Raw genomic sequence first — 14,325 nt, 5'->3', positions numbered from 1 at the left:
AATGTTCCTTTTAAAGTCTATCATTTCTTCAAAGGCAAAATTAACATTTTAATGTTTATTGTGTGGCTGTACCCTGTGATATTCAAGATTCATGAAAACTGAATGAAAGTAAAATTGGACTTCAATGAGTTCAAGGAATATCATCCAGATAATATTACTGTTAGATGAAAAAAATTTTCCTTATGCTCATTTATCTTAAAGTAGAGGGATTATTTATTGTTTGGGAGAAAGCTTACAGTTTGGAGAATTGTGTAAAGAAAGCTCTTCCTTTCATTATTTATGCCTGGCTAGATCCAAAGAATTCTCCAACTGCACCACTTTGTTAATGTCTGAACATTAATTCACAGAATATCTGTTATGTGGCAAAGCTGACACTAAGTATTGGATGTTCAGAGGTACAGGACCTGGTCTCTACACTGAAAGAACTTACAGATGAGGCTGGGGGGAAACACAAGGAAAAAGATAAGTAAATGTAACATGGAAACTGTAAATTTTACCAACCTTTCAAGGAAGCTACAGTTCTCATTTTAAATTTTCTAGATCTTCCAACAAATTCTACCAGTTGAGCAAAACCCTGATAGCAAACAACAGAAAGAATGCAAAAAAAGAACATTTTCACATTTAAGCAAAGATGTGAGAGACTCAAAGTATTAGTAAGTACAACCTATCACTGTATTAAAGACTCATGAAGGAGTCTAATGACTTCAAAACTTAGTTGAGATAAGGAAATCTATTAATGTAATTTACTACAAAAACAAGTTAAAGAAGAAATAAAATAGTATCATGATATTGGTAGCTATACCAAATCATGTTATGAAGTTTAATACCTATTAACTAAAAAAAAATCTGTAAACAATACGATAATGAGCACCTCTCGGAAAACCATTACAAAACATATCTTCTGTACATACATTAAGAGTTTTTTATTACAGCCAGGAACAATACATGTGTGGTTACTCATATCTCCTCTTCAGTGTTGTACTATATCTGCCTAAACATAAATAAACATGGTTGATAAATTAACCCCTCCCCAAACTATTATTTAAATCTCTTTAATAATCCATTATGTGTTCTTAATACTTGGATTCATCTTCAGCTCCTTTATGGAGAAGACTAGATTGGATTTCCTATCACTTTCCCCCAAAAGAATCCTCAAATATGGGATTTGCAATACAAAAGACTTAATACGTTAATTGCTTATAATTTGGAATGCATTTTCCCACAGAAAACTATGTTTCTGTACTAGTATACAAAACCTATTAATGTTAGAGAATGAACTTAATGAGAAAACAAAATCAAACTGCATTCTGTATAAGTGAAATACAGAATACTGAAATACTGAAATAAAATGCTGTTGTGGTACAAGCCATAAATATAAAATATATAAATAACACATATAATGAAAACATTTCAATTTTCCTTAGAGCTTGTATTTGAAGCAAGTAAGGTGAGTTTCTAGGCCCTCACATGGACATTAAAAATCAACAGCATGTCTTTTGTTTTGTTTTGTTTTTCATGTATGATTTCACTTCAAAAGTGAATTTTTTAAATTATTGAAACATTATTTTAATTATTTGAAAAGAAGTTTACCTTTATCAATTATGATGCCGGTATTCCATGGGCTTACAACAGATTTATCCAAAACCAAGCAAATGATTGGATTTATGGAACTGAGAAAAAGAGGACAGACAACAGAGACTATTCTTGAATGAGATTGTTTCTTACAATACTGAAGGAAGGAGGACCCTGATGGAAAACATTTGAAGCACTGCCTTGAGGGAGAGGAAGGATGATGAGTCAGTTGGTTCTTTAGCCAGGCACAAGGTTGTGTCTGCATATGTCACCGGGGTTATTACCCAAAGCAGGTGTGAAAAGTCAGGATAAGCATGCAGATATGCAGTCATTTGAAACTACAGAGCATTAACCAGAAGGACATTTGCAAAGTTTTGACAACTGCATAACTAAACGGACTAATATTTCTAACAATTTTGCTAAAATTAAAATGTATTTGGCATGCTGCTGCCAAAATTTAGTGGTCTGTTAAGCAGCCTTAGGCTAACGTGCCAGACAATGGTGATTTGCTATTTTGGAGTAAAAGCTAACTTAAATACAATGGATTTCATCTTTCCTTTTAATTGAGTTGTGCAGGACTACCCTTATTAAAAAAAAATTATAATCTGTTCAACGTGCCATTTTTAGAGGATCTATTATTGGTATTAGACAAAGTACACATAGTTTTTTCTGTCTTGGAATGACATTACACAAACAAGCAAGAATAAATCCATAGTTGAAATCTGTGCAAAATGCAATGAAGGAAACGCATAGGATGCAGTAACACACACTAACAGGGAGAACAACTTTTAGGGGAGGTGGTTATAGAAGGTCTTGTTCAAATGGCATTTAAGCTGCTGTCTGAAAGGTGTCTAGGAGTTATCCATGTGCAGAACGAGGTGACGTACATTTCAGGCAAAATTAATAGTGCATTAATAACAACAATAGTAATAATAACAACAACAGCAACAATAACAATAATCCATTTAGATGAAGGAAGAGCTAATGAAAAAGTACCAGGTTGGCTGGAAAGTATTTAAGAAATCGGTGTAGTGACAGGCATTGAAGTTGAAGCCAAATCATGAAGCTTTTACATTATTATGTATATAATGAGGAGGGCAACGCTGTGATAATATTATAGCCGTGGCCCAGCCACTCCCACCTAGGCCTTGTCTCCTGAGTCAGTGGCATTGCGCTTGGAAAGAAATGTCAGAAAAGGAGTGAAGTGACCAATTCTTTTGTGTCCCCCAGCTTTGAGGCCTAGTTGGCATTTGCAGAAAGGAAAATACAGCAAGAAAATTGTGATATTTTTGAAAGGCAGAGTGGGAGAAGGGAAACAAGGTCTTAGATTTTCTATGATTTTTTTAATTTTTTAAGCATTTTAATTTTTTTCATGTTTATTTATTTTTGAGAGAGAGGGAGGGAGAGTGAGAACATGAGGGGCAGAGAGACAGGGGGACGTGGAATCCGAAGCAGGGTCTGTGCTGACAGCAATGAGCCCAATGTGAGGTTCAAACTCACAACCCATGAGATCATGACTGGAGCCACCCAGGAGCCCACAGATTTTCTTTAATTTTTTTTTTTTTTTAAATCTGCAGTTTGACATTGGTGGCAAAGCATACCAATCCAATAGTGATCTTTCTATTAAAAAGAGAAGTTGATTTTTTTGTGTGTCCTTTTGATTCCAGCCTTTTCTCCCCATGACAAGGCATAAATCATGGACGCCAGAAAATAAGGTAGTTCTCAGGAATCCTGAAAAGGCTGAGAAGCTTACATTCTTCCTCCGGAGGAAAGGGCAGGGGTTTTCAGCCCTCTCTGGAAACAAAAGTGAAAACATGAGTTACACGAGCCATGGAAAGGAGACAATCTGAATCTGAATCTTTGGAGCTGCCCCAAGCAGCATCCCCCCAAATCTACCGTGAAAACACAGCACAGGGACCTTCGTGCCTTGCATGCCTTCCGTAACATCTTCAAGGACAGCAATGCCTTTGCCCAGGAAATGCTGCAAGAGATTCTCCAGAGGTTGTCTCTGAACACCACAGTGATCCCCCTGCCGCGAGCAGAACATGCTGGGAAATGGGAACTAGGACGTGAACGTCATTATGGCGGCAGTTCAAGCCAAAGCCTATGATGCTGTCTGGTGGGACGAGCGCAGTGACGTCAGTGCCATTGCTCTCGCTAAAATCATGGGATTCATTGTGCATCTGCCCTCCAGCAGGTGCTTCTCACTGAAGTTGCCTCTCAACAGGCAGCACTGGATCTGTGTTTGAGAGGTGTTTGAGAGGTGAGAGATGCCTATTATAACCTCAAGTCCAAACTGAAGATGCCCAAGTGGACTGGAGGCAAGAGCGAGCTCGGGACATTTCTAAAATATCACTTGTGAAGAAAGAACTGTGAACTCCTGCTGGTGGTGCCAGAGGAGGTGGGGGCCCATTAGAGTTGGAGGAGGGCTGATGTGGAACGCAGTTCTACCCAACCTGCCCTCACCTCAGCCCCCTAAATCCCCTGTAATGTGCCCTGTTCTATACAGTGGGTCTGCCCTTGCCATTTTCCCAAACACAGAAAATGTGGAAGGAAAAACACAAGAGCTTACAGGTGAGGCAGTCATATGCCAGGGAACTAGGATTACAGAATTTGTCATTATAAATAACGGAAACAAAACAAAGGGAATCTATGAACAAATGGAACAGAAAAAGTTAGTGTCTTGACTAGCTTCAGACACAAACAAATCCAGGTTTTAGTGTGTGTGATTTTACTTTTCATACAGAGTAATACGTATGGCCAACAGCACCTTCAAGGTTATATTCTTCCAGCCAAGTGACCACAACGACACTGATTCCTGCTCAGTAATTCCCATAATAAAAGTCTCCCCTTAAATGCACACCATCTAGCAATTGAACCAATTCCTATGGTCTGGGAAACAGAATACTTGTCCAGGTGTGGCTCACATGCCCAACCCTCAAATAGACATGGGGTCAAGCTTTTCTAAATCACACTGGCTCAACATGACTGAGGCTGCAGAAGTTATTCACTAAGAGAAAATCAGGATGATATTATGGGTAGAAGTAGAATGTATGCTAGGTGGGCTACAGATATGGAAGTGGGGATTCCAGAGACAATCGGGATACTGAGAATGGGAGAAGGACCAGAGGAATTTGAAGAATGAGAGATGGATCCTTCTGGGATTTCTGAATATAAGTCTGAAAGTAAGATAAAATTACATATTCCTGATCTCCACCCAAGGTCTACTGAATCTGAACCAGAAATGCTAGGGGTGTATCCTGTCAATGTGTGTTTAAAGATAAAGTGATTTTTTTTTCCAGCATCATAAAGTTTGAGAACCACTGGGTTAAAATTACAGCCATGAGAAGGCCTCAGTCTCTCAGTAATTCAGTGTGTAGAATTTCCCTGAGCTGTGAATTTGTATGATTTTTTTTTATGTTGCTTATTATCTGGAAGAAAAAAAAAAGAGGACAAAGCAGACCTACTACATAATACTGAAAGGTTTTTAAATATTGGTACTTCTATTAGTGCTTTTGTATGTAGAGAAAAAGCAACCAAAATCTATTTAATATCAGAAATACATCTTGGATATTTTGTTTGCACCTCCAACCTCTCAGAAGATTTTCCCCACAGAGTAGCTTCCAGCAGATGAATTGAGTTTTTGAAATAGGGGTAAAAATTTAAAAATGAATACCCATGAGTGTCTTTGAACATGAATAAATTGCAAGATTTTGCTTTAACTCTGAATTTCTTACTCTGCTTACACTGGAGTTAAGTGTTTAGTGCTCCCTCAGTGTCAAGTGTGTTGCAAATCCTAGATGTTTTATTGCAAAAACAGCTCATCACTGGTTACTGCGAAATCTGTTGAGATTTAGCCACCAGGTGTCAGTAAGACTTGCAAAACAATAGGTTTTTGCAAAGTTCAGGGATTTTGTGCATTCAGTCTCTAGGAACAAATTAATACAGTCTTTGGTTATATCTTTTTTTTTTCTTTCCAGGGAAAGAGATGCAATCCATGACAGACCCACCGAACACAGCCAGAGTTTAAATCTTTTATTCCCCTCCGATATGTCAAGGTCTTGCTTCACACTTTCCGAATATGGGCTGGGCTTTAAATTTCCAAGAACTGAGTACTTCAAGACCCAAAGTGAGTGAGGTAGTTTAGCCCAACCAGAAGGAAAAGGATACATCTGAGGAAGGTGATAAGTAGACAAGGTACCTTGCCAGTTTGTTACTGTAAACTCCATGAAATATCAATTAATAAGGAAGCTGTGAAAAAGGTGAGTACTCTTAGACTATTTATAATATTGACAAAAGCAATATGCTAGGACAGTTGTGAAACTTAAATAAAATGAAGTCTTTTTAAAACTATTCACCCAAACTTTTGTATTAGCATTGTCACTTATTTTGTTATAGTTGCTATTATTATTGTCTTTGGCATTATTTTTCCTTTTCTGTTATTGCTTATAAAACTTAAATATAGGGGCTCCTGGATGGCTCAGTCAGTTAAGTGTCCGACTTAGGCTCAGATCATGATCTCTCAGTCCGTGGGTTCGAGCCCTGCATGGGGCTCTGTGCTGTCAGTTCAGATCCTAGAGCCTGCTTTGGATTCTGTGTCTCCCTCTCTCTCTTGCCCTCCTCCATTCATGCTCTATCTGTCTCTCTCTCTCTCTCAAAAAATGAATAAAAGTTAAAAAAACTTAAATGCAAATTCATTTGTCCCTTGTGCCAAGCAACCTGAACACCTGACTTTATTTTTCCTATTTCATATAGACCTTGAATTAAAATTGAAATGAAAATGTTCACAGTATATCATATCAGTGATACCATTCCCAAGATGTATTCTATTTCCTATTGTTCTGGGTAGAGATGAGATTTTTGTGAAATGTATTTGCTGTCAGCTTCTTGAGAATTACTCTAATAGTCACTGTGTTCTGGTAAATCCTTTGGTTTAATTCCAATTTCACTCTGTTTCCTCAGAGGCAGACATTTCAAGCACTTGGTGTAGCCAGCCTATCTAGTTAAAGTCTGAGCAAGGTCACATAGTCTGTTGACTCATATGGCAATTCCTGTGTAGAACACAAAATTCTACATCATCTTTGAATCAAATCCAATAGAGCAAGATCCCAGCTGTCCTAGTATCTGTTGAAAGCATGAGACTGACCTAGTTTAAATTATTTCACCGAGTTATTTTAGAGAGTCTTTTAAGACTGCAAGAATAATACAAATTTATTTTAGAAAATTTGACAGATGAAAATACTGAAATGAAAAAGAAAAGCAACTATTAATATTTTGATCTACAAGTCTCAAGATTTTGTTTTGTTATCTTGTTTCACTGTCTATAGTATTTAAAAAAGCAGGAGAATAAACTGCTAATTTTGTACCAGAAATTACCTATTTCTGAATGAATGGAAAGACGTTATAGAGTGTCTTTTCTCCAGATAATAAATGGTAAGCTACAATGGCCAGATTGTATTGTTCCTATGCCTTGGCAGGGTGAAGCCCCTGACAGCTACTGGCAGACATAAAGCACTAACATACATCTTTTTTCCTCCTTCAAATACAACACATTTCTAGAAATTGAAGTAGGAAAGAATTATTGCATAAAAAGAGGTTATGTGGCTAGGAGAAGGATTTAAACAGCTTTGAATGCTCTATAAACTAGGTTTGGTATTATAAGGGTGTGACTTATTTCTCTCTGCTTACAAAAAGTCTGGGTCTGTAGGGAGTGAGTGATTACAATACTGCTGAGCATCATGCTTTTTCTTCGTGTGCACCTGCTGTTTTGCCTGAAGCCTTCATCAGAACTTTGGTTGGTGGACATTCTATTGATATTTGAAAAATTAAAAAAAATAGTTCCAGTATTTTTAAATCTCTCCACATAACCTTTTATTTTGTGTTGTGTTTCAGTGAGAATGTGAAGAGAGGTTAATCAGGCATCACTGACTTTCTGCCATTTAACTTGGAAGGCCCTCTTTACCGTCACTGTAGATGTTCCCATTCTGAGTCATTAGTGGGAACTTTTCCTTTTATTGTTTTTCAGTATGAGTCAGTGAGATGCATTTCTAGTGCCTATCACTGGGCCCAGGACAGAGCAGATACTGAAAAAATATTGAAAGAGGCAACAAAATATTTTTTAGGAGATAGCAATCTGTTGCCAAATATTAATAATACAAAAGAAGTCATATTTTTCATCTGTCATGTTTCATCAATTTAGTTGGGACATCTGGTAGATATAATCCAAGGCAGACACTGTTAATATATATAAGTGGCAAGACGCATGGACAAATCTGAATGATAAATATTGGACAGATTTGTAACAAGACAATATGGAACATTTAGATTATATACAACATAAATACAGTTCCATTTTGGGCAATGAATAATAATAGAACAAGAACTCAATGTTTGGTAGGAGTGGGTGAACAGAACCTCAGTTGACAAAAAGTGATATTGTCAAGAAGGAAACCAAACTTTGATAGTGTGTAGAGGAGAAATTGGATCACAAATTGAACTTTGGTTATACTCAAACTGTGAAGTTGGAACATGACCTGGGAATATCACTAGATTTATCACTTTTGATGGTTTTCAGATTGCTTAGGCAGCCAGGATGCCCTTTTAAACTCTCCATCTGACTGACTGTCTGCATCCTTTCCTACAGAGCACAGGACTCTGCTACAGTGATCCCTGCATTTATCATGTTCAGATGTGTCTATTTCAATGTGTTTTTCTGAAACTAGAGCAGAAAACCATGTGGAGATTGCAGCTGGTACCTGATGCAGTACCTCATCTCATGGTATAAGATAATCTTCAAGAGAACATTGCTCAGACTCCCATGTACACAAAGAGAAAACATTCCCCAGGGAGGATTATCTAGCTCATTGCATGACTATCTAGTTGAATATTCTTCCAAAGTGATATGTAACTTCTAAAAAGCCCCACAAATATCATTAAATATTACAAATAGCACAGAAGTCACTTTCAAGAGAACTTGTAACTTATTAGGACATTTTGTTATTAAAAATAGTTAGATTTGAAATATTTCAGAAGGAATTAGTTTGTGTATTAACATCTTCTGTAGCTATAGGCATGATAGAAACACATTTCTATCCTAATATGTTTGGGTTCTAAAATGTATTTGTGACTTTGGCTCTATAGAATATAATTGTGACTTACTGATTTTCTCATTCATTCGCTAAATGTTTGCTCAGCACTTCTACCTTTAAACAAGTCTACTATACTCCATAGAGGATACAAAAATGTTTAACCCACAAAAATAAATAGACCCTCTAGGTGCTTACAAGACCAAGAGAGAAAACAAAAAAATCACAAAAATCTTCATTTTTTCTGTTGATTTATTTAGAGAGAGAGAGAGAGAGGGAGAGAGAGAGAGAGAGAGAGAGAAAGAGAGAGAGAGAGAGAGAGAGAGAGAGAGAGAGAGAGCATGAGCAAGGGAGAGCAGAGAGAGAGGGAGAGAAAGAATCCAAAGCAGGCTCTGCACTGTCAGCGCAAAGCCCGACATGGAGCTCAAACTCATGAACCGTGAAATCACGACCTGAGCCAAAATCAAGAGTCGGACACTTAACCAACCGAGCCATCCAGATGCCCCACAAATCTTTATAATATAAGATATAAAAAAGCAGTATGTTCCCTGAGAAAAGTGCAAATCAGTTATTCTCAGTTGGGACAGAAGAATTGGTGGAACTTTCTAAATACTTTTCTTGTAAAATCAGATTAAATTCCTTAAAATATGATGAATTTGAAATCAAGCCAAGAATTAATTGAAGTTGAATACCAGTAAACATAGAAGTTCTAAGTAGTGAAGCATATGCATGTATATTTAATTGGCAAAAGTTACCTGATTAAAAATCTGTCAATCATGGTAATATGAATGGCTGACTCAGTCACCTGAGTGATTGATATGGCATTCAATGAAAAGTATTGTTATTAAAATGACTGGTAAAAGAATCAACTATAAATAAATCAACTTGTTGGCTGGGGATAGACTGTCTCAAATTTATATAAGTAAGAATCTCTGTTTTATAAGTTTATTTTGTATAACAACTAAATTTCTGCCAATGTGGTGGAAACATAATTTTATTTAAGATATAACCTACCCTTCCTCTTTTTCCAAGTTACTGCTAAGTTCTGGGAAATCTCACATAGCACAAGGCATTGGAGAGATTCATTAGGTCCTCAGTATCCCCATTCTGTATGGGCTAGATCCATTGTTTTGTCCACACCCATTTACCAATCCATATATGTTTCCACAAAGGGACTTTTCATTCCTCTCTGCCTTACCCTGTGGCTCTGCCTCCTATAGCCCCATGCCATATTGCTAAGAACAAGTATCATGCTGCTATTTCCATTCAAAAATAAGGTACAGAAATCCCTGGAAGGCTATCTAAGGGCTTGCCTTTTCTCTCCACTTCCATGGTGTTATCTGGAAAACAAGGCTCAGGCTCTCTTTGTCTGTGAGGGAACCACCCATTTACTATCCTGACCTCATCATGTGCCATCACCAACTTGCCTCTTTTCCAAAAGAACATTTTCTATTTGGAGTGAGAGTGAAGATTCTCTTCTTCAATATTAATTGTAGGGGCGTCTGGGTGGCTCAGGTGGTTAAGCGTCAGACTCTTGATTTCAGCTCAGACCATGATCTCATGGTTTGTGGGATCAAGCCCTGTGTCAGGCTCTGGGCTGACAGCACAGAGCCTGCTTGAGATTCTCTCTCTTCCTCTCTGACTCTGTCCCTTCCCTGCTCTCTATCTCTCTCACTCAAAATAAATAAGGAAATATTTTGCATACTAATTGTATACATAGCATTTCTCCATTTACTGAGGGGCATTATGCTGTTAGAAAATAGGTAGAGCAAGTCTTCCTTCTGCCTTATTGAGGTGTTGAGTACAAAAGGTCTAACTGCTTGAAATGAAGGACAAAACAAAGTGAAAGGGAGAATATACAAAAAAAGTGGGTATTTCAAATATGTTTATTTCTACATTTATGTATATTATGACCACTTTATGATTTTTTGATCAAATACAAATCAAATATATAATAAGCAAAGCTACATAAATGGAATAACATATCAGAAAACCTATTCATTACTTTGATATCAGTCTTTAAATGGACTGTTTCTAGGGGCTCAGTATGCAAAAACAAATTTTCTCTCTTTTTTTAGATGTTTATGACATAGATGGGCATGATAATACATAAGTAAGTGCACAAAAATATTACAGATTATGAAAATATAGAAAATAAACTGTAGATAGAGGTCAATTCTATTTGGATGTGGAAGAACTAAGGAAGTTTTCATAAAAATGCCAAACCTTGGGTTGAGTGATGAAAGACGGCCAGATGTTCTCAGCTGGTCAGAACAGTGAAGGTCTCCCAGGAAGTACAAGCAGGAGTAGAAGAGCTGCAGAGGAGTGGTGTAACCAGGTATGATATAGACTGGAATGAGGGGGTGTGACAAAGAAATCTGAGCAGCTTGACAAAGCAATGGCACACAGTGGGCTATGTTAGGAAAAACAAAACAAAACAAAACAAAAAGCAAAACAGCTGTAGACAGAATTCCGCAGTACTCTGTGTCATTCCGTGGGACTCTGCATGTCATTCTGAAAGGTTGGAACTTTGGTCAAAATGTATTAAAGAACATTGCGTGGTTTTAGAGGAGAGGGTTAATAATACTGAAGTCGATACTAGGTATATCATGTTGGCTTCAATTGTGGAGAACAAGTGTGAGGGGAGCACAGAGAGAAGCAGAGACAATTTTGGAGACTATTTCAGAAGCGTAGGCAAGCTATATTTAAAAGGAATCTGCACCAGTGGTGGGGAAGCAGTAGCGTCACAGTGTTATAAGGAGGCTGAATCAACAAGACCTTGAAATCCAATGCATATACTGGCTAAATATGAATGATTCTAAATTTTTAACTTAGGTCTCTGGTGCATGGTGATGTATTTCACAAAGACAAAAAAAATTAAAAAGAAGAAAGCGGGTCTATTTGGGGAAAAATTAACTCAATATGTAAGTGAATTCTACATTGATAACATGAATTTGATCTTTTTAATACTGAGAAGAATGTTGACTTTTTCATATCCTTCTATTAAGTGAAGGGTTTGAAATGCAAGGTTTAGTGCACATAATACCAGACTGACCATATATACGTATCTCAGTAATCCATTGTGGATAATTTCAGTGTTCTATATCAAAATTCTAGCTGCCACTTGGAAGTTATATGTCTGATCAGATATATCTAGAATCACTCAACATCTCAAATCACTGTTTTCCTCTTAAACTGTAACATGCTAATAAATATTTTGTGTAAGCTGGTGAACAAGATTGCAAAACTACCATACTTCTACTTCTTTTAAAGATTTATTATCTTTAATATAAGGATTTATTTCAGCTAGGGTATTGTCCTGTGTCATGTTCTGGACTGTTTTCTTCATCTAATGTCCCATTAATATTAAACCGAAGCCAATGATAACAAAATCTTAGAAGGTAGTGAAATCTTTGGGGGAGGCAACTATTTTACACATATAATAGTACACTGCCTTTTATGGTATTTTCAAATTGACAGGATTCCATCTTAACTCACCAACTAAATAGATGGTATTGACCAATGGAAATCTATTTAGTAAATGAAATCATTTTTAAAATGGTGTCTATAGAAAGGTGACTATGGCATTTATGAAAGCTGTTCTGACTCCAGATCTGTTAAAAGATGGAGGAGGGAACAGTAGCATGTGGAATTAGTGTCAAGTTTGCTTTAGCTCTCACTTTAATGTCAGAACCAAAAAATACTTTTTTTGGCCTCTCTTTCACCTTAGCATTCTCTCTTACGTTTTTCCTTTCTGATGTTTGTCCCTTTCCAGACATCTCTGCCATAAATGAAACCAATCATTTGACCCCGTCACTTATTTCACTCTTCAAAAAGCATTCATTGAGCCAGTTAGTAAAGATACAAAAGCAAATATAAATTGGTTTATAAACTACAAGGACTCTGATATGAGTAACAACTTCCTACTGGCCATTGTTACTTGACTGATCGATTGATTAATTTTCTTTGCTCTTTTTTAAAATTTTTTCTTCTTAACAGAACAATGTGATCAGACCGATTGTAATGTATTTCTACTTTTCTTGAGTGTGTGCTGTGGAGTGAGTGAGTCAGTGAGAAAGAAGTAATTGCTGCTGGTAGACAGTCCCAGGAGAAGTGACCCAGTGAAGAACAGGAGATGACAAAGCCATTCAAGGGGTTGTATGTAATCAAGGCATGGGATCATACAATTTTGGGTCCCGATGACTTCAGAAAGGCACACGAACCTTGCTGATTTCTCCTGTGAGGAGGAACAAGTCACAGTTCTAGAAAGTGTATATTATATCCACTTCCAGAGAGAACACCCAGGTTTTGGGAGTATCACAACCTGAACCAGAGATAAGAGATAAGTAGGGAAAAGCTTACTGGGGCCAATAGGTCACTACTATAGTGGCACTGTAGCCAATATATATACATCCTATTACTATTTGTATTAGTTATCTATTGCTATATAGAAAATTATAAATTTAGTGGCTAAAAAGTCACATATTTATTTTATCATATTTTCTGTGTTTCAGGAATAGACATAGCTAGTGGGTAACTCTACTTCAAAAGGCTGATTTCAAAAGGCTGAAATCAAGGTGTTGACCAGGGCAAGGGACTCATCTGAAAGTCAAATCGAAAAGGATCCACTTTCAAGCTCAAGTAGCTATTGCCAGGATTCTATTGCTTTTTGACTATCAGGCAGTGGGGCTCAGCCCCCGGGTGATTGTTGGCCATAGGCCATTCTTAGTTCCTTGCCATGTAGGCCTTTTGAATAGCTAGCTTACTTCACTAAAATCAGCAAGGGGAAGAGTCAATACACAGTGCCTCCTAACAAGATAGAAATTAGAATCTTAGAAGTTACCTCACAACCTTTGGCCTTATCCTCTTATTTACAATCAAATAATAGGTTCCTTCTATACTGAAGGTGAAGGGATTACACCATGGCGTGAATGCAGAGGTAGGATAATATGAAGTCATTTAAAAGTATGTCTCCCACACTACTTACATTCACATTTTTTTTATTACAAAGTATTCCAGATACAGAGCAGACTAGAAGAAGCATCAATGATGTAGCATAAACTTTAGAGCAGAAAACCTGGGTTCAAATCCCAGCTCTTTTACTCTCTAGTTGTGTACTTGGCATTCAGTTCACTACTTAACTTCTTTGTGTCTCAATTTCCCTATCTATAAAATAGGAAAAATAATCCTGCTCATCTCTTAGGATTTTTATGAGGATTAAATGAGTTCAGTTGTTTAAGTAGTAGGGCAGTTTCACTAAGCTTTTGTTATTATATTTTGTGGACAATATGGCAGAACCAGACGTATTCATCACCTAGCTACACCCCGGACCGTCCACTCGAGGGCATGTTTGGTTTGCAGAGAGACAAAAATATCCAGATTTACAAATCTGTCTCTAGAAAGCAGGCCTGGGCTTTGGCTTTCCTTATGGACAACAAGGCATGGAAAGAATTTACCCATCCTGAGTGCCCTTAAGCCAAAATGAGGATGCAGAAGGAACTGAGTCACACATACTCTACTTCCCTGAAGTAAAGGGGCAAGGGTCTTCATACTTTGTTTCCCTACTTGGAAATGGAAATTCTCACCTCTCTGTGGAGCCACAAGAAATATGAATCGGGTGGTATTCTCAACCCCCAACTCAATACTTACCATGACCTAGAAGGCACTG

General features: G+C 37.3%; 1 pseudogene; it reads left to right on the top strand.

Moving 5' to 3' along the window:
• The first annotated feature begins 1,604 nt into the window (after positions 1 to 1,604).
• LOC125922391 (josephin-1-like) lies at positions 1,605 to 4,051 on the top strand (annotated as a pseudogene).
• Positions 4,052 to 14,325: the final 10,274 nt, after the last annotated feature.

The sequence above is a fragment of the Panthera uncia genome, chromosome B1 (genome assembly GCF_023721935.1).
Source record: "Panthera uncia isolate 11264 chromosome B1, Puncia_PCG_1.0, whole genome shotgun sequence".
Classification (NCBI taxonomy): Eukaryota; Metazoa; Chordata; class Mammalia; order Carnivora; family Felidae; genus Panthera; species Panthera uncia.
This window is presented reverse-complemented; position numbering and strand designations above follow the sequence as displayed.